Genomic DNA, 22,181 nt, shown 5'->3' with positions numbered 1-22,181 from the left:
AAATGTTCCCCATATTACATATTAGATTGAAAGACAGAAACTAGGAGGCAACATGAGCCGAAGGTCATTCCTTACTGAAGACTAAAGAAGAGAAAACTATCGATAGCAAAATACTCCATTTGCAAGACAGGCCTCCCCTCTATGCAACTGCTCAAACCCGCTCCAAGCTTATTGGAGATTATAAAAATCTTCAAGGGATCAGATCATTCAAGCTGATAAGAACTTGCTCCAGCAATCTAGTATCTGAATGACAACCATTTTTTCAAGAGGCTTAAAAAGCCTAACCCTAGGGGTCCCGTGTTTTCACCTAATTTTTCACATAAGAAGAGACAAAAACAATTTAATTGCAATGTAAGTATTTTTTTGCTTGAGATGTTGATGCAGGGGCATGTCCTGCTGCATTTTAATAACAAATTAATGGTTCATGGCTCCAAATATGTGCTATACCCAAGTTCGATCATGCTCATTGACTATTAAAAGCCCACGTTTCACTTGATAACTACTTAGCCAAATCAACGATTGGAATTAGAGTCGCCACAAAAACTTAGACCCACATAAGAGGCAAGTCGACCATCATTCTGAACATGGAATACCAAACCCTAGCAAAGAGAAAGGCAAAAAAAGAAAAACAAAGGAAAGTCGAGAGCAATAAAGTACCAGAGAGTGGAGGAAAGAAACTGAAGATGTGCATAAGGTGCCCGTCGTCCAATGAGTTGATGATCGACGGCCGGCAGCTCAGCTTCGTCTTCCCCCTTCCATCGTTCTCCGTGTCAAAATACACAAAACGCAGAGAGAGACTCAGAGATTGACATGTTTTTATATTTTTAGTGAAGGAAACCCTATAAAGCAAGGAGAGAAGAAAAAGCAATCGAGAGAGATTACTTACCTAGAAAACTGATTAGGTCAAAGTATTGAAACCCTAGAAAGCGTTAGATAGAACAACGGTAGGAAGGAAAGCAACGTTGATCAGATATGAGGTCCAAACAGTAGGGAGGTGAAAGGCACGGTGATCAATCTGCCACTCCAACGGGCGGTGAGGTAGATGGAGAGAATGATCCCGCAAGCTGTCTAGGGCCACATGATTCGTATATGCCTCCCTATGTGCCGCTATCGCCCTCACGAGTAACCCAACATCCACAAAGACTGAAACGAGAAACTGAAGATGTGCATAAGGCATCCGTCGTCCAACGAGTTGATCGACGGCCTGCGGCTCAGCTTCGTCTTCCCCCCTTCCATCGTTCTCTGTGCCAAAGTACACAAAACGTAGAGAGAGCCTCAGATAAAACACCAATCGACATGTTTCTAGTGAAGGATACCCTAGAAAGAAAGAAGAGAAGAAAAGCAAACGAGAGAGATTACTTAAGTAGAAAAGTGAGTTTTCTCATGCCAAACATATTAGGTCAAAGTATTGAAACCCTAGAAAGCATCAGATGGAACAACGATAGGAAGGAAAACAACGCTGATCAGATATAAGGTCCAAACGGTAGGGAGGCGAAAGGCAAGGGGATCAATCTGCTACTCCGACGGACGATGAGGTAGATGGAGAGAGTGATCCAGCAAGCTGGCTAGGGTCACATGATTCCTATATGCCTTCCTATGTGTCGCTGTCGCTTGCACGAGAAACCCAACATTCACAAAGACTCAAAAGATTCAATGACCATGTTCTTTCTCCTTCCCCCTCTTTCCCTTTTGACAGCGCCCCCCGGCTCTAGAGCAGTTCTCTGGGATGAAGAGAGATGTCAAGATCAGTATATGGATTTGGCAACGCTGCCTAGGGTCAGAGTTCCCCCCGACCCATCCCCTTCCGGAGCAAGCCTTCTTCCCTCGCCATGGCCAACGCAAAGTGGAGAGAGAGAGAGAGAGAGAGAGAGAGAGAGAGAGAGAGAGAGAGAGAGAGGAGGCATTTACCTTGGTGATGGAGGCCTCCGGCTGGAGAGCGAGCAGCGATGGTGGTGGAGAGCGCTGGCGGGAGAGCGAGCGATCGCGGAGGTAGAGGGCTGGAAGCGCGGGAAAGCGAGAGCGGCAACAGACGGTTTCCTTTTTCTTGAAGCAAAATACTTCAAGAAGAGGCGGTTACTTTCCTCTTCCAGTCTCGAAGTTTCCTCCATCTCCGTGTGCTCCACCGATCGTTTGAAATTTGAATTTAATGTCACTTGTAGACTTTGTCGTTAATTTCTTGTAATTTAAAGATTTGCCGATCCTTTTATCCATACAACTAGAATTTCGATTGCTGATTGAAACTTTGAGTGTCCCCGTTGTTGTAATTCAAAAGTTAGGTGCGCACTTGTTTGTTATTTTTCTAATCTTTGAGCAGCCTTTTATAATTTCTTCAAAATAATATTGTCAAAAAATTAAAAAAAAAATCCAATATTAGTCTCAAAGAAATAGTGACATACGCTGGGGTTTTATATTTCAAGTGACTGTAAGTAGACGTCCTGCTTCATACCATCTTAAACTAAACTTTTTAAAAATGATGTAATACCTGAGATCAAAAGGATCAAGCCCTGAGCTGGGGCCATCGTTTCTAAGAATTACCAGAGAAAGGATGGCAGTGGAAGTAACACGTCGTTTTCAGGTTTTCAAAAATCAACACTTTTTCCAGTTTTCAAGAAACCGCTTATATATATTTTATTTTCTCAAAAAATGTCGGGCTTTTGTTTTCTGGTTCTTTACCTAAACACCATCTTATTAAAAAAATAGCTTTTCTATTTTAAATATTCGGTTGTTTGTTATTTGGGCTAACTAAGAGTGCCCTAGTGTAGTGTCGATAAACAAGTCAATATGTGAAAGAATTTAGTTTGCTGTCGGTTTGTGAGCATTTCCTAACAAGAATTGTCATTTCATGATCATATTTATAGTCAAATTTAGTTTGCTGAGAGAAAACTTGTGAAAGTAAAATGTAGTCATAGCCATATATGCTTTTCTGTATGTTCAGATTCAAATGGGAACGAAGACAAGTTGTATTCATATCTTAATCCAATCCAAATCTGCCATTTGAATTTACATCTGAATTTGTATCGGAACTTTAAATCAAATCCAACAGACTTTCACAATAAAGTGCATTTGATATAGGATATTTATGTAAAACTAAATCCAAGTCCAATCAAATACTTATGAATATCCGAATCCGAGTTTGATTCAAATTTTTAATTGGATACAATTCTTTTTTCATATCCATTTTTTTTTTGGACAATTCAATTAGATAACTCATCCAAATCGAATATATTGACATGTTCAAAAGAATAGTCCCAAATGGCTTGAAAGGAAGTTTATGTCTCAAAAGGTGTTCCTATAGTCCGGAGGACCTAAGAGGCAGAGTATTGGGAAGAGAGGAGGGGGAGCTTTCGGGTCTCTGAAAATTAGTTGTCCTCCAAAAGGGCATAACTAAATGCAAAGAAGTTGTGAACAACCACTTACTCGGCGAATAATATGACAAACACATCATATTGAATTGGCTGTCTTTATCATAAATGGAAGTAGATGAGCCAAAAGCACTTTGGCTCGCGCGGTCTTTCAACATTTTCTAACAAGAAATTAATAACGTTCCATAACCTTCACATTTTGCATTAAGTTCGCTTCTCTTCGTGTTAAATTTTTAATTTGTTTATCAATAGCTAAACCCTTAGAGGGGGACTATTAGAGCCGACCAAATGGCGAAAATTTTGACTAAAAGGCACTTACTGTTCCCCAAGTTAGGGGGTTCCTAGCCTGTAGGGCACTAACTCGGGGCTGGTGTGACCGTGTGGGTATTCCACATGGATGCTGTTAAGACAAAAGCTTTTACATTCATATTTTTTTGACCGAATCTGACCCATTTTAAAAATGTAAGAGTTTTGGTTATAGGATATTTATTTTAAACTAAATTTTATCTGAATCCAACCACATATTTATGTATTTCTGAAATTGAATCCGATCAGATGTCATTTCTTAAAATATTTATATATATATATATATAATATCAAAATATATATATTTATCATGATTTATATTATATATACATATTTATGTAAAATATTATCCACAAATTTTTGTTTCATTATTATTATTATATATATATATATATATATATTGCAGAGCTACATATAAGCTGGTGAGGGCAGTCGCCCACGCCAGCAACAAAATTTTATTGAACTTTATATACTTTTACATACATTTCTTACAACTACTTATTTATTTATATATGTTGTGCCCCTTCAAAGAAGAGAATTTTTATAAGGTGTCCCAGAGCTAAAATTAGATGTAAATGTAATTGGTGTCATATGAGAATCAGTAACCATGCTCTTTCTGCCTTTGGAATGCCATCCAAATTTGAAAGAATTATGATGCAAAGTAGTCTCGAAGATGAATTAGCAGCTTTCTAACTGCTAGCCTATAAATCATGTTGGAAAAAAAATAAGGTCGGCCGTCAGCTAGTTTTACAAAATTAATGGTAAAATGCATGGCCTACTTTACGTAATCGGAAGACCAAACTCATCTGGCAACCAACTTAGTTGACAAAATTTTTTAGCATTCAGCCAAAATCCAAGATGAAATATAATAAAGTGTTCAATATGTGTAGTTATTTTTTTTAATTGCTAATATAGCCATATATAATATGGAGATAAGAAACGTCAAATACAAAATAAGTTGTCCCCTTCAAAAAGTGAACTTTTAGAAAAGTTACTTTGTGTATCTGTTTGTAAACTTCCATATCATATTGACTACATCATTAAAAGTTAGTGCCCATCAAGTGTCCGTATTTGACTATGCCTGCAGTTGACAGAATTTTTTGTGTGTTTGAGTCTGTGCGTGTATATGCCACCCAAATTGTCAATTTTATGAGATTTTATTATTAATCTTGATTCCAATAGATGTTATTCTTACAAATATGTTGCATATCTGTCAAATGGAGTATTGTGCATCCATCATTTGAAGTACATAGAAAGAGCGCCCATGAGAATCGAATTGATGACTAGACTTTTACCAGCCTGCCACCCCACCAGCTATTTCATGCTCCTCAATACAGGCTTGATCAGGTTGTTGCAACCCTAGAGTGAGAAATGGCTAACACTTAATGGCAAATCAGGTAGCCTAAGTGGATTTGGTTGATTGTCTTGTGGGCCTTGAATTTTCAAATGCGTGCAAAACCAACTCCAGATCCAGTCAATGATCAGATGCAGGGATGTAGGCAGTTCAATTGGATTCAATTTTTTATCAACTTCGCACGAATCTTTCTATGTGTAGTTTGGTCTGTTTTTTGAACTGGATTTCACACCTTATTTCTTTGAAACCTGATTCGGATCTGACTAGCATGATATGGAACTTTATAGCATAATAATTGTCTCTTTCTTTTTTTTTTTTTTTGCAGTAGAGTTTGTTTCATATATGATGATTGTCTCTTCTCTTTCAACAAACTTTCTCCACAATAATTTTTTATCTGGATGACCGGGGCTTTCCACCACTGACCAAACTCCCCATCAAACGCTTTATCTCCTCATGATAGAGGGTCTGCTTTGGGTGCCTCGGGTACCACCTCCAATATGATTCAGCTTGGGCATTCGAAAGAAAAATCTACCTCTTGCCAGCCTCCATTCCCAGGGACTTACCATCTCTACTTTGATGACAATTTTTTTGCTACCACATATAGAAAAGGAGCTCCTTTGTGCTTCAACTTTGACTAATTCGTTTGGAATTGTTCAACCAAACATGCAGCGTATACTCTGAGAAGAAGAGATATTCCTATCGTTGAAAATGTAAAAAATTATGTCGTCAACTAATATGCGTTAGGGACGTAAAATGGATCAGATATATCAAATTATATTGATTTAATACTGAATTCATTCAGCCAGAATTAGGTGAAGAAATTTAGACTCAATTTCTAGTCTGATTCCGATTCATGTTGCAGTTGTACATATGCCTGAAAATTCAGTATTCAACTGTGATGAAAGGAGTATGTCATTCCATTACCCATGAGTTTCATATCTTATTAGATGGATTTGAATATGGTTTTGAAACACGGGGTCTAAATTTGAATCCAAGTCGGGCGGGCTCCGGTGTACTATACCCACATCGCCAGATCAAACCCAGTGGTCGCCGAGGGATTGGGAAAGCCCAAGCAAACATAGTTCCTGGGTGCGCAACGAAGGCAGCACCTCCAGTCACCAATAACCCTATGGAGATAAATTAAATCAGCCATCACGTATCCACATATATATCGGAACCGTGACATTGCATTGTAAATACGAACGTGAACCTGATCTGCTCTCCCATGGGGCGCATGCTTTGTGCTTATCAAAAAGCAAAATGAAAAGAAAAACAAAGCGCTGTGTTGGTCATGTGCCCACGCAAAGATCATCGGTGGATCAGCAGAAAATGCAGGTGATGGTTCACAAGCAAGTAATTGGTTGATCACTGGATTCATTTGTTTTCCAGTCGCTTATCTGCATTTTTATATATAATGCTTAAGATATTTTAAATTGACTATGATATGCTCTCTTATGAATTAATGCATGGTTCTACTATGTTTACGATTTTATGTGCTTAATTACGCTAAATGTACAAATCAAATATTGAAGCATAATCACTTAGTCTTCTGTGACATAAACTTGTTCAGGGTCTCCATATATGAACCCAAATAGGGTAGTCTGCTCTTCTAATTAGCATGGAAAAAAGAAATTAAAACATAACTGAATAGAAGTCTTCATTTCTCTGCCCCGACTTCACTAGTTCAATGGTCTGCTCTTCACAGCATCATTCCAGACATTTCATCATCAGCAGGACAACCTGCATCATTCCAGACATTTCACTACTACTTTGATCACTGTCCTGCTGATGATGACATGTCCGGAATGATGCTGTGAAGAGCAGACTACTGAACTAGTGAAGTCGGGGCAGAGAAATGAAGACTTCTATTTAGGCATGTTTGATTTTGGTTCGCAAGGCTGTTAATCAAAAGGATTATATAAATGAATCACGATAGACAAACCAAATTGACTGTAAGACTTGGGGTTAATGAGCAGCAGCACAAAACATTAAACAGGCAGACATCAAGTAGAGGTACTGGGTTTGGCATGTGGGTCTGCAGGTCATCTGAACAGGCAGAGTGTTCTAAGTCAGTAGGTGGGTGGCCAGGGTTTAGGTGATGATTTTATGCCACATCATGAACAAGTCGTGGCTTGTATCTGACTTAGATTGGGGTTAGGCAGATCTTGAGACTGTAGTTGGGACCGCAGTACTTGAACATCTGCCCGCTGCTGGAAAATATTACGAGTCCGATCTGGTCATCGTAGCGAATGGCGAGCTCACGGGCCTTCTTCAGCAGCCATCCCGCTGAAAACAATTGTAAAACAGAACGGCATTGCTGCAGCAGAGATATATGGAGGAACCTGGAGTTGGCTGCAATACTTGAACATATGCCCGGTGCTGGAAAATATTATGCTATGGATCTGGTCATCGTAGCGAATGGCGAGCTCACGGGCCTTCTTCAGCAACCATACCCGCCGCTTGGTGGCCTTCTCCATCGTTATGCTCTCCAATTTTCCAAGTTCCATTATCGCTTCATGATAATGGCCATACTTATCAGTACTTGAAAATTGGAGAGCATTACGATGGAGAACGCCACCAAGCGGCGGGGATGGTTGCTGAAGAAGGCCCGTGAGCTCCCCATTCGCTACGATGACCAGATCGGACTCGTAATATTTTCCAGCACCGGGCATATGTTCAAGTATTGCAGCCAACTCCAAGTTCCTCCATATATCTCTGCTACAGCAATGCCGTTCTGTTTTACAATTGTTTTCTCTTGCCTAGGATCTTGGTCTAGAAAATTTTATGAAGTGAAGCCTTTCTTCAGATGGTTTTATAGATGCTAGGGTAAATCTTGAATCTTGACATGAAAATGATATTGTTTTCTTTCTATTTAATTTGAACATGTTGTCTCAGCGTCTGAGTCCATGTTCTTCTCCAATGGATTATTTTGACTAAAAAATCGAAGGCGCCTATCAAATAATTATGTTCTGATATGCTTGTTATGAAGAAGCTGGCGATACGATGATCATGAACCATAGTTATTTGACGCACGGCTGTTAATCAAAAGGATTATATGAACGAATCACGATAGACGAACCAAACTGACCAAGTCTTGGGGTTAATGAGCAAGACATCAAGTAGAGGTACTGGGTTTGCCATGTGGGTCTGCAGGTCATCTGAACAGGCAGAGTGTTCTAAGTCAGTAGGTGGGTGGCCAGGGTTTAGGTGATGATTTTATGCCACATCATGAACAAGTCGTGGCTTGTATCTGACTTAGATTGGGGTTAGGCAGATCTTGAGACTGTAGTTGGGACCGCAGTACTTGAACATCTGCCCGCTGCTGGAAAATATTATGAGTCCGATCTGGTCATCGTAGCGAATGGCGAGCTCACGGGCCTTCTTCAGCAGTCATCCCCGCTGAGAACAATTGTAAAACAGAACGGCATTGCTGCAGCAGAGATATATGGAGGAACCTGGAGTTGGCTGCAATACTTGAACATATACCCGGTGCTGAAAAATATTATGAGTCCGATCTGGTCATCGTAGCGAATGGCGAGCTCACGGGCCTTCTCCATCGTTATGCTCTCCAATTTTCCAAGTTCCATTATCGCTTCATGATAATGTCCATACTTATCAGTACTTGAAAATTGGAGAGCATTACGATGGAGAACGCCACCAAGCGGCGGGGATCGTTGCTGAAGAAGGCCCGTGAGCTCCCCATTCGCTACGATGACCAGATCCATAGCATAATATTTTCCAGCACCGGGCATATGTTCAAGTATTACAGCCAACTCCAGGTTCCTTCATATATCTCTGCTACAGCAATGCCGTTCTGTTTTACAATTGTTTTCTCTTGCCTAGGATCTTGGTCTAGAAAATTTTATGAAGTGAAGCCTTTCTTCAGATGGTTTTATAGATGCTAGGGTAAATCTTGAATCTTGACATGAAAATGATATTGCTTTCTTTCTATTTAATTTGAACATGTTGTCTCAGCGTCTGAGTCCATGTTCTTCTCCAATGGATTATTTTGACTAAAAAATCGAAGGCGCCTATCAAATAATTTTGTTCTGATATGCTTGTTATGAAGAAGCTGGCGATACGATGATCATGAACCATAGTTATTTGATGCACGGCTGTTAATCAAAAGGATTATATGAACGAATCACGATAGACGAACCAAATTGACCAAGTCTTGGGGTTAATGAGCAGCAGCACAAGACATTAAACAAGCAGACATCAAGTAGAGGTACTGGGTTTGGCATGTGGGTCTGCAGGTCATCTGAACAGGCAGACTGTTCTAAGTCTGTAGATGGGTGGCCAGCGTTTAGCTCGGGTTTAGGGTTCCTAGATGGAGGGCTGAGATTTACCCGTGGCTAGGGTCTATGGATGGACGGTGGTGGTTTATTCCGGGCTAGATCAATGGCCCAGATGGCATGGAAGGGTGAACGGATGGATCTTAGAGTTTCTAGAAACATCTAAGGGCGAAGCTAAAGATGGACGGTTGGGATCTGGAGGGTGAGATGGATCTGGGATCTGGATCTGAATAGCAGATCTGATTCTGTGAATTGATCCAAAGACCTATTCCGAAATGGTGTTGGATCGAGATCTGTTTGGGTCGGTCTTGCTGCATGGGTCTGAATCGGCTGACCCGGTTTAGCGGTCTGATCCGGATGGCTTGCCTCTGCTCAAAGCAGTTGTAGATATAAATTAATTGCAGGATAGAAATGTCGAAGCGCTTCTTAATTCAGAGAAAGAGAAAGAGAGAATGAGGCACATAACATGTGCAGCAGATACCTGGGCGATGAGTAAAATAGTAATATGAAGAAATGTTTGTAAGGAACTGGCTTTCACAGAAGAAGAAGAAGCAGGTAGGGAGGAGGAAGGATCTTGATAGAAAGTACATCTACGGTTAGGAATTCATTTTTCAACGTCGATATCCAAAATAAATGTGCTTGGCATAATGTGGTGCGACCACAACTTTCTGGATTTGGTAATAAAGAACCTTTAATCCTAGGGTGGAGTTATAAAGAGCTAGGGTTCTAGTTGGAACAGAAAATGAGGTCCAAGCTAGAAAGTAATCTAAACCAACTTGGATCTCGATCTGCCTGCAACGAATTCAATCCCATTCACAAGAGCTAAGCTACACATGTGAACCAATCAGTGGCGAGGCTGATGCAAGTTTTTAAGTTGGCATTGTCAAGTTTGACACATGAATGATCCTGTCAAATGGATTGCAAAATGATGTAAGAAATATGTTCTTGAAAGAGGATAAAAAGAAACCTTCCTCCAAAATTTGGATATTGATGATTATGATGCCCTTAAAAAGTACTGGATGTGCAACTCCTGCACCGCCACAATAAAAAGGAAAAAGAAAGGATAACCCGGTTTGGAAGTAATCGTTCGGTTGGATAGCCAAAGAGAGAGAAAAAAAAGTCATTTTTTCTAAATAGGACTGTCTGAAGAAAAGTTGGAAGAGGTCTTGTAATGAAAGCATGATATTTAACGTGGTTTTCCACTACGGAAGGCCACCAATGACCTAAGGATCATAGTGTTTGATTTGATATTTATACTTTCTCTTTTCAATAATCTCTAGGTATATCTTTGATTTTCTTTACAACTATAGATCGCCAAATTTCTTTGGTGATAAATATGCAATAATTATTTTTGTTGGTTTTTTTTATTTTTGTAGATATCATTTCCTTATAGGTTGCAAAATTATCCTCAACAATAATAACATTTCTTTTGTTGAGTAAAAATATTTTGCCTAACATCAATATTGTTAGATTTGATATTTAAATTCTCAGTTTACAATAAAGTCAAGAAACTTGATTTTTTTGCAAATTCAGGTGAATGACCACGCTCATTGATAACAATGTTTTTATTATTTTTATTACATATTAGCTTTCATAGATGTCGTTCTCTTATAAGTCACCACATTATCCTTAACAATAATAATGTTTCTTTTATTGAGAAGATTGTTTTTACAATGTTAAGTCATTTGCATAACACTCTCCATTTTCATCTTCAAGACATGTTTGAAAAATCCAAGAGATCATATTTGATATTTTAAATTTCAAATATAGATATTTGATTACTAACAATGATTTCAAATTATTTAGTTCAAAAATTCGAGAATTGCATCATATATTCATAATTGTTGATTTAAGTCAACAAGAGAACGATCAATTTATGGTAATATAAATCCACACATGGCATAAACCTCTATTTTAAGGGAAACGGCACATATAGAATTCACAGACATAAGAAACTAAAGGTTTTCTTTCAGAAGAGCAACTAAAGAACAAGACACCATAGAATGCACATCAAACGTTCAGCCAGTTTGAGTAAAGAAGTCTACTTTAGTCTTGCTCTTCACAAAGTTGTAAAGCTTCAAATGGGTTTCAGCATATTGCCAATACAATGCAAGAAACTCATTAAATGTTCAATTTGCCAAAACAATTACAAAAAGTTCAATAAAAATTAAAGCAGCCAACAACCCACTGCCCCGATTCAAGCTCAAAATCTAAACTCAAACTTTGTCCAAGTGTACAAGGGATGCCAACCTCCACACATGTGTGGTTCGATATTTTATACATATCACGCACCTAGTTCCTTTGGTTTGCGTCTTTCATCTTCAGACACTAAGAGTGTTTTTGACAATTAACCTCAAATTTTAATTCTAAAGCTCATCTCGCTAAGATCCCTTTTAAGTGGGGATGCACGGTGGAAACAAACACTGAATTTTACTACTATGTTCAGTAATGTTTTTTGAATTTCCATATCAAAATACATGGAATTTGATTGCCTTTGTGTTCAAAAGTTGACAGATATGTTGAGTGCTATGATTAAAAATAAGAACCTGCTGCATTGATGCCTTGACTTGAACAAACTCAGCAAAGTTTATACTCGTTTGGTCAAATCAAGTGTTCCACTCTTAATTGCGTCCTCCTGTAAACTTATGTGGATGCGAGTCAACTTGATCCAAAATAACTTCAAATGCCAATTAGTTTAGTCTAAGTGCGATATTATGCAATGAAATTAATAAAGTTGATATTAATGATATGTTAATTGAAATTAAGCACTTAACAGAGTTGGTAATGGCTGAAGACTCAACTTAGCTCAGACTTACCAAGTTCATGGTGCGTAGTCGGGTATGTCGTGGCCCACTATGTCTACCAGTTACCGGGTTCATGTTGGTGGACTTAGTTGAGGTTGGTCGGACAGGCTTATCTGGTTGGGGATTTAAATTGTTACTTCGCCCAGATTTTCTTCTAACCTATATACTTCCGAGTTGTCTTTGTTTGCATGTTGTTCTTGGAAACGTATCAAGTGCTTAGAGGACATTTATTTGCACCTGATCTAAAATCCTCAGGTTTTAACAACTGTGGACTTAAAATCAGACTTTCCTTTATCTGATCTTAAATCTGACATTTTTTCAATGCAAAAAAAATGTGAAGTAAGGATTTCAGGATCCAACTTAAGATCCTTAGCTTCATGAATTATCAGTTTTACCATAGACATTTTGGCACATCAGTCAAAAACATGTCATATCAGATTTATATCAAATAGTTCAAATTTGAAGGAACCAAGTGATGTCTCAGGATTCACCCAATGCAATTGATTTATAAAGGAATGGGTTAGGTGTCAAAACTCCTAAAAATCTGTTGTTAATTGTGAAATGTATTTTCTTCATATTCAAGTTTTATTGACGTCTTACTGCCATTTATTTTTATGTCATACGTAGGTTAGTTGATTTGGTGGATCTAATATATATATATATATATATATATATATATATATATATATATATATATATATATATATATATAATTGTGGAAAAATGGTGGATCTAGTTTTTTATATATATTTTTTTGGAAAACTTTATATGGGTTTGGTTATCAAGACCGCTAGTTGTTGTTTGAAAAAGATCTTTTTTGAAACAAACACACACACATATATATATATGTGTGTGTGTGTGTTACATTTTGATTAAAAGACAAATTTACATCACAAAAATATGGTCTATCTTGTTGTTTTTATGGATCATGTCACATACTCTCATGTCTCGCCCTAATGTGAGCCATGCACTTTAACCACTATTTTTTATAAGTAGTGCAAACGGTTAGGTTGGATGTCATATTGTAGTCATGTTGGTAGTTCAAATCTTGAAAAGTGTTATGCGCCCTTATAGATGTTCTTGTCTCTCTTTCTTTGTTTTTTGAATATAAAAAGAAATAGTCAAACATCTAAAACAAGCTCACCATCACCATCATTTTACTTATCATTCTCAATAATAACACTGAGCGCTAGAAGTTTTCCATTAATCCAATGAATAAAACATGGAAATACGATTGGTGACACACTGAAAAAATAAAGACAACCCCTGCTTGCTAGCTGCCTTTTACCTTAGCAGGCCAAAGGAGACAAGCCATATAGCATTAAAAAATAAGGAGAAAAAAAACTCGTTCAAGAACTCATTCCAAGTGTTGGGCAGCACGGGCAGGCACCAATGGATACAGTCGGCGTAAGTCTCAGGGTCAGGATTCTGCTTGGGGTTCAAAAGCTTGCCTTGCTGGAACCTTCATCGGCATCACTAAGAGTCGCTGGTCCATTCCCACCTCCAAGTGTGAGATATTCTTTGGGATTGGTGTGGTGTCTAACGCACACTTGATTTCATTCAGGCTGAACCAGTCCATGCTCCTACAACATCCAACATTATTATTAAGGGGAAAAGATGCCGGCGGTGTCCCTTCTACAGAAGCTTCTTTACAAATCAGTTTTCAAACATATGTTATGTTTTGGCGACAAAAACAGTTTGTCGCAATTTGTTCTAAAGTTAGTGAATTTTTGTAAAACATTGTAATACAATATTTTATGAGTATGCTTCATTCTTTAAAACAAATTTATGAAACCATCGGGAGTAAAAAATTAAGCGCTTAGGCCTGCAACACTTTTCAACATATTTGATTTGTTTTAGCAACATTGGAACAAATAGTTTTAGTTTGCAAGGTAAGTCTTACAATAATAAATCAGAGAAGTGCTTATGGACAGGGGCAAAACAAAGGGCCCCCCTTAAGAATTTTGAAAAATAAGATGTTAGATGTTGGTGGAAGGCTGGATTCTCAATGAAAATTCAGAAAGAGTCATAGAACAAACTTTTTCTTAATTTTGATTAGTACGCTAAGCCAATCTGTTTTCAAACTTCTTTTTTCAAAATGAAAAATTTGCAGCCAATATCGAGTTTTCTGCTTCATAGCTGCGGACGGTATGAACATTGTTCAGTTATGTTGGCTTCAGATCTGAAGTCTAGCAAAGCAAGAATGACCAATCTGTATCATAGAAGGAACTCTGACCTATTTCTACTTCAAGCCTCCCCAACTCTTCAAACCGAGCAACACTTCAAATCTTGCTTTGCAGTAGGACTTTCTTGCCATAAAAAAACTAGGGATGCATTTGCAGTTGTATATTAAATATGACATAGATGCAGATATGAATTTGTACACCAATGGCGAGATGATTTGTTTGCTCATGTTACAGGTTGGTCATGTCAATTTCCAAGTGTGAGAAATCAACTCTACTATTTTTGGATGGGTTTTATTGTAATGTTCATGATCCGAGTCTTTCCAAGCAGGCCTCATAACGTTGGTTATATATATTATGTGCTTCTTGTGTAATCTAATCTTACAAATATAATGTTAAGAGTGATTTGATATGCAATGTATATTTGGTTAATTCTTTTCAGCTTACATGTACGTTCTTAATAATAAAAAATTTAACTGCTTTTGTAACATCAAAATTTTAATAGTATATTCCACAAGAATATGAAATATATTTTGAATTAGTGCATGATTTATATTAAAGTAGTATATTCAATTATATTAGCATTTTTATATTTTGTCTAAAAATGTTTTAAAATATTCAGTTGTTCGATTTTCGTTATATATATATATATATATAGCAGAGCTACATATAAGCTGGTGAGGGCAGTCGCCCACGCCAGCAACAAAATTTTTATTTATTTTTATATATTTTTATATACATTTCTTACAACTACTTATTTATTTATCTATATATGTTGAGCCCTTTAAAAAATGAGAATTTTTATAAGAGTGTCCCATAGCAAAAAAAATTTATCTCCACTATGTATATATACATATACATTGAGCATCAATTTTACTAGCAATCTTCATATAAGACTTTATTTTTAAGTTTTTTAAAAGATTATAGCTAGAATTTTAAATTTTTTATGTAATCATTAATTATGAATGACGGTTTGGATGTTACGGTATCAGTCTGTTGTAATATATTGTCATTTAAACATGATAAAGGCAAAAGCAAGTGCCTGTATTTCAAAATGTAACCAAAAGCTAGCCCTGTAAATGAAAAATTTTGTCAATAAAGTTCAGTTGTTGGAGAATGAATAATTATTTTTCTAAACAAACCGTGAGTTCAAGGAACCGCTTCGAGTGAAGAGGACAGATCAACTAGCGCTGATATTTTAATAATATCTTCCTTGGAAAGGAAATAAAATGAAGGGACTAGAAAGAAAGGGAAACGAACGCATATAAATTATTCCAAGTACTGATATATTATTCTCTCCATCTAAAAGTTGACTGAGGTGACCCTGATGTGGTCATTTTGCAATTTTATATCTCCGTTTCTCCACCACACAATTTTTGTGATTTAAAGCCAACATCTTATCGTTAATTGCAGAAAGAACCTTACAATCTTAAAATTATATTCCACGGGCCTCCACTATACATAAAACCACCAAATGAAACGTGTTGCTCATATTGGTCACCGACTAAGATGATCAATCCAGCGGCGGAATTTGGGCTGGAATTGTTCACATCAGCTCACGAGATTTATTTTATTTACATAATGATACTTTATTTTTTCTACTTTATTTGTTGTTTATATATATATATATATATATTCTAGTTCCACCACTATAATACTTTTCAATGCTTTTCTACTTTTCAAAAAATTATCTCAAATTAATTAATAATATTTCAATTTCACAAATGCTTGCGGAGAATGAACAAGTATGCACGCACCTAGGTCCCGGCTTTGGTTGCTTGGCCAAGGAGTAAAGCACTAGCCGCGAAGGTTGTGCTTTAGGATAGAACCAGTGCGTGTTAGGCAGCGCTTCTTTGGTTGGAGCACCGCTATTCCCCACGCTAGCTCTTCGTGCATGAGCAAAGCTACCCACTTCAAGGCCACCTTACCAAGATGTCATGAAACAACCATTATCAGTGTGATCTCAATAATGACATTTCATTTCACTTTTGGTCAGCATTTTGAACGATTTGTTTTACTTGAATCAGTGACCTTCATTATCATCAATCAAAATCAAATTCCTCCCTCATAAGGGTATTTTTAAATTTTTTAATAAATAATAAGTATTTTAAACTTTTTACTTCTTCACAATCCCTTTTTACGGTTTTAAAAAGTTTTTTATTTTAATGAGAGTATTTGGTCAATGTCCATACTTTTTTGTGCACATAACCAGCTTAGTCCTTGTGGAGGATTGAACATCTCTCACATATTGTCTTCGTATGCGGCTGTTCTTTAGGTTTTGCATGTGATTCTAAGAATCCTAATCACTCTCCTTACACACATACATACACACACACACACACACACACACACACACATATATATATATATATATATATATATATATATATATATATATATATGATCATTTTTTGGTAGAAACCATAGCAACAGCCTGACCCTTTAAGTATGATACCTAAAATGTGTTTTTTAGTTTAACACTGCCCACATGATCTTATGAATAGGTTGATGCAAAATATATGCTATGTCAATCATTTTTTGGGTTTTAATGCTGTCTTTGTAGTAAGCAAAAATGAATGGCTCTCTCTCGTAGCATCAGATTTTGATAATAGAAAAATCAATAATTTTCATAAAAACCACTTGATTTTAAAGCATGTTCATACCAAAATAGTTTCAATAAATATATCAGGATGTTTATATTTTATTTAACATAATTTTTTAACAAAAAATTAAAGGGTTTGGCTTTTATCCATGAGTGCTTGGTTTTTACCAATATATATGTATAGTAATAATCCATCCCCCATCTGTTTTGGTTTTGTATGGAGTTATATATTTATATATATAGTAATAATCCATCCCCCATCTGTTTTGGTTTGGTATGGAGTTCTCTCTAGAAGTGCCTACTCTAATTATAGCGTTGAGTCGTTTAATCTTTGGTCATTAACAATTACACATGAAAAAAAAGAAGATTTATATGTAGAGTTTGGTAGTTTGTTTTCTAGTGGTCCATTTGGAGCATTAGAAATGATAGTCTGTTTCAGAATGCTATATATAATTGTTAGTCCTTCCACACATATCTTATCACAGAAAACGGGATGCTGGAATATCTCAAAAGTTACGCCTTGTTCAAAAACACTTTGAACTTCTTTCACAGGATCCACTTTTGGAGTGTCAGGTAAATAAATAAATCATATTTATATCCACTCTAAAGTTTTATGAGTTCTAAATGTAAAACTATGACATGCCCACTTTAAAGCAACAAAGAAAGAGAATCAGGTTCAGAAGAATGCACATAATAAGTCGAGCCAATCAAGGCTGGACTCGAGATCCTTCTGTTGAACTTGACTGAGCTCAACTCAGGTGTTAAATAAGTGCAGTTCGAGTTAAGTAATGGACTCAATCAAGTAAACGAGTCGAGCTCAGGCTAAGCAAACTCAGCTTGCTTGAACTCGGTTGAGCTTACAAAGAAGAGAATATGTACAACCAAGGCATTTCACAATATTATGACCTAAAAAGACAATTAGTTCCAATAGATTTTCATGTGGGTAGCAGCTATGCTCAAGCCCAAGCTCGGCTCGAGCTTAACCAAGCTCGGCTCGAGCGGTTGAAGCTCAAGCTGAGCCGATCTTGGGCACAGGTTGTGACCTAAGGCACTTGACCTAAGCTCAAGCCGAGCCGATCTTGAGCACGAGTTGTGACCTAAGGCACTTGAGCTCAGGGGTGGAGCCAGGTTTTGCTTCAGGGGTGGGCCAAGACGATCGTGAATCGGGCCAAAAGGAGTGACGGGTCGGGTCAAACTAAAAAATTTTATTTTTTAATATAAAAAAAAATCATTTTTTCAATATACTTTTTTTTTTCAACGCTCACTCGGGCCATGGCCCAGGCAGCCCCCTCTCCCTCTGCCCTTCTTGCCCAGGTCTTGCTTCAGGGGCGGGCTCGAACGGTTAAATTTCCATAGAATAAAGTGTTAATTTCGAAGCTCCAACCAGCTTCTATGGAAATTTAACAGTTCAACCAAGTTGTTGGTTATGCATAGTACCTAGTTTAGAAATGGTTTCTCGGTTAATTTCGAGGCAAGTCATGCATCATGGTAAGTTCAGCCCCCCTATTTACCAGTTGTGTTAAAAGTCAGATTATGTTAGTAACATTTGGAACAAAATGTACTTCTTCTTTGTTGAAAATAGGGCTTCACGTGAAAGAAATTATGGGAGGGAGAGTGACGGTAGTCAATTTATTTTAAGTGAGGGATTATTTATAGCTGCTTGGTCAATCCCAAATAAAAGCGGAGGACCCAAATGTGAGTGCCTATCCTCACCCTCCCTTCCATTGCATCAAACTTATTATTATTATTATTATTTAATCCCCAGCAACCAATCCCAGTAATCAACTCCTTCCACAAAAGTCACACATAGCTTAGCTTGGTTTTCCACTTTCCCGTCCAGAAGGATCTGCAACTGTTCATGGACACGATCTCAAACTTGATCCAAACCCGACCTCCAAATTCCTTTTTAGCAACAAAAGTTGGACCACACCCACTCCAGTCCCCTTGGCCTACTCGTGCCGTGCTCAAAATGAAATACTTCCGAGACGCACATGTCCACCAAAAATAGCACAACTTTTGGGATCAAATTGATGGTTATAGAACAAAAGCACGTTGCCTTAGAAGGCGTTTGTTGATAATAATAATAAAAGATTATTTTTCAAAAGCAAAGTTTTTTTGTTTCAAGAAACACAATGTGATTACTAAAAGTCTAATAATCAAAGGTCCGTATTTGATAATGATACAAAAAAGATATTATAATTCGAAAAAGGGTGTCACCATTGATGTTGTTTTTAGATTTATAGACCAAATGCTAAGCATAAACATATCACATTTTTAAAAATAACTTTGCTTTTTCTTTGTAACCTGTGTCTCAAAAGCATTATGACTTACTGTTCATTACATCTATGTGCATGCATACGGAAAGGGAGAGGTGAGCGAACTTCAAGTCTGTGTGCTTCATATGAGTAACAGTAATTAAGCCTGCGGTTTAAATTGATTTTAAAAATCAATTATTTTGCATTTAGTAATTTAACTAGGTGGATGAGTGGAAGAAACTGTCTGACAGTCCAAGCCTGCCTTGCCACACGAACCCGATTGAATTGAATGTAGTTTTAGATGTAAACTAATTGCGGGATAGAAATGTTGATCCGCTTCTTAATTCAGAGAAAGAGAAAGAGAGAATGAGGCACATAACATGTGCAGCAGATACCTGGGCGAAGAGTAAAATAGTAATATGAAGAAATGTTTGTGAGGAACTGACTTTCACAGAAGAAGAAGAAGCAGGTAGGGAGGAGGAAGGATCTTGATAGAAAGTACATCTACGGTTAGGAATTCATTTTTCAACGTCGACATCCAAAATAAATGTGCTTGGCATAATGTGGTATGACCACAACTTTCTGGATTTGGTAATAAAGAACCTTTAAGCCTAGGGTGGAGTTATAAAGAGCTAGGGTTCTAGTTGGAACAGAAAATGAGGTCCAACTAGATTATGATTCAGTTTGCAAATCAAACCAGACGCCAACTTAGTTGACCATTCATTATGGGCAGGAAAGTTTTTCTAACAACCATGCTTATAGATGGACCTACGCTTCATAACCAGGTCACAAAGAGGTATATAACATGCATTCTTGATCCATGGAGAAAGTTTGATGGGGACATAAGATGGCTAAAATTAGATGTAAATGTAATTGCTGTCATATGCGAATCAGTGACCATGCTCTTTCTGCCTTTGGAATGCCATCCAAATTTGAAAGAATTATGATGCAAAGTAGTCTCGAAGATGAATTAGCAGCTTTCTAACTGCTAGCCTATAAATAATGTTGGAATAAAAATATGGTCGGCCGTCAGCTAGTTTTACAAAATTAATGGTAAAATGCATGGCCTACTTTACGTAATCGGAAGACCAAACTCATCTGGCAACCAATTTAGTTGACAAAATTTTTTAGCATTCAGCCAAAATCCAAGATGAAACATAATAAAGTGTTCAATATGTGTAGCTATTTTCTTTAATTGCTAATATAGCTATATATAATAGGGAGATAAGAAACGTCAAATACAAAATAAGTTGTCCCCTTCAAAAAGTGAACTTTTAGAAAAGTTACTTTATGTGTATCTGTTTGCAAACTTTCATATCATATTGACTGCATCATTAGAAGTTAGTGCCCATCAAGTGTCCGTATTTGACTATGCCAGCCTCCATTCCGAGGGACTTCCCATCTCTACTTTGATGACAATTGCTTTGCTACCACATAGAGAAAAGGAGCGCCTCTGTGCTTCAACTTTGTCTAATTCGTTTGGAATTGTTTTAACCGAATATGCAGCATATACTCTGAAGAAGAGAGAGATATTCCTATCGTTGAAAATGTAAAAAATTATGTTGTCAACTAAAACCTTTGTTTCTCCATATGGGTTAGGGACGTAAAATGGATCAGATATATCAAATTATATTGATTTAATACTGAATTCATTCAGCCAGAATTAGGTGAAGAAATTTAGACTCAATACTGAATTCATTCAGCCAGAACTAAGTGATGAGTTGGGCTTAGTTTTGCTCACACAGGCTTGTTAACTAGCAGCAGATATGAGGGATGCCTTCTTGACATAATGTCAGTCAAAATGGTTTCCGTGCAGTATTTAGCTCTGGATCAAAAGATCTAAAGTTCAAATCCAACTGCTTTCAGCATTGAAGCACGTAGCTTTTCTGTAGTGACCTAGCTTAAACCAGGCTATTTAAATAAATGTATTGTCTAGATACGACGATAAGTGTGAGTAAGCTTGACTTAGTTTAATTTTCTGAGTGAGAGGTTAGCAATCCACCGTCCAGAAAAGAAGCCAGAAACCTCCCTCATTTCTCTTGCATCTGAGGTCTAGAGCTACATCAGCAGCCTAAGTGACGTAAGTGGTACCACAATCCCGCATGTGGTCCCAGAAGAGTATTATCCACGGGAATCGAGCTAACAATGTACCTTTTATACACTACATGCCCGACCTATCGACCTTAACCTGTGACTTGTCTGATTTCCAACTCCTCCTACATAAAATATAAAATATAAAATAGTACATATCTTTTAAATAAAGATTTGATGTCCAATTGTATTAGGGGGCTTTTGACTGCCATGCATTTGGTATCGGTATAAATTTGATGTGTGGCCCAGTTAAAATCCATGGTCTTATTAAACCGTGGATTTTAGAACCATGAATTTATGAGATTCCTGTTGTCTACCAAATCTACGAATCTCTAGCTAGAGAAAGGGAGGCGGAGGCTGGCTCAGCCGGCTCCGTCTGCTTTGGAATGAGGGCAAAGTCCCTATTGAAATCTGTGGGCTTGAAACCGAAGATTTGATAATTTTAAATCATGTCGATCTGAGATATGAGGCATGATGATAAGAAGGTTGTGTTTGTTTCACCACACATTTGAGATGTGCCGTGATATGAGATCTAGGTGGATCTGGTCTGTTCTGATTCTGGTAGGTGCACCTGACGTGTTATTTCCACGATTCAATAATATTTCATTCTGGTTGTTGCCACCAAGTCTCTTGCTCCTAATAAGCCCAGCCTTTAGATCTAGGTGGCCTTGCTATTAATTATATATATTTCATTATTAAAAATATATTTTATATTAAAAAAATTATTATAATCGGGCCGGACCTTGGCCCGAGTTTAAGGTATCGGGCCCGGGCTCCAGTTTCAGACATTGAGCAGGCCTAGACCCGCTTCTTACTTGGCCAGCCCGATGCCCATATCTAGGTTGGATTCAACTTTTTATCTACCTCGCATGATCTTTCTCTGTGTACTTGAGTCCATAGTTTGAACTTAATTTTACATCTTCTTTCTT

General features: G+C 37.4%; 1 long non-coding RNA gene across 6 annotated transcripts in view; it reads right to left on the bottom strand.

Moving 5' to 3' along the window:
* Positions 1-2,107, bottom strand: part of LOC116256049 (uncharacterized) — a 36,530-nt gene extending 34,423 nt beyond the window's left edge. For 4 of the 6 annotated variants that reach the window (XR_007573597.1, XR_007573599.1, XR_007573600.1 and 1 more), the window contains exons 1-2: positions 1,909-2,107; positions 658-1,242 (exon numbers count right to left, since the gene is read on the bottom strand). This is a non-coding gene — a long non-coding RNA (uncharacterized LOC116256049). The remainder of the gene's footprint in view (positions 1-657; positions 1,243-1,908) is intronic. The other 2 variants (XR_007573601.1, XR_007573598.1) reach the window with 1 other exon arrangement.
* Between the last annotated feature and the right edge of the window lie 20,074 nt (positions 2,108-22,181).

This window comes from Nymphaea colorata, chromosome 6 (assembly GCF_008831285.2).
Source record: "Nymphaea colorata isolate Beijing-Zhang1983 chromosome 6, ASM883128v2, whole genome shotgun sequence".
Classification (NCBI taxonomy): Eukaryota; Viridiplantae; Streptophyta; class Magnoliopsida; order Nymphaeales; family Nymphaeaceae; genus Nymphaea; species Nymphaea colorata.
Note: the sequence above shows the minus strand (reverse complement) of the source record. Positions and strands in the feature narration are given on the sequence as shown.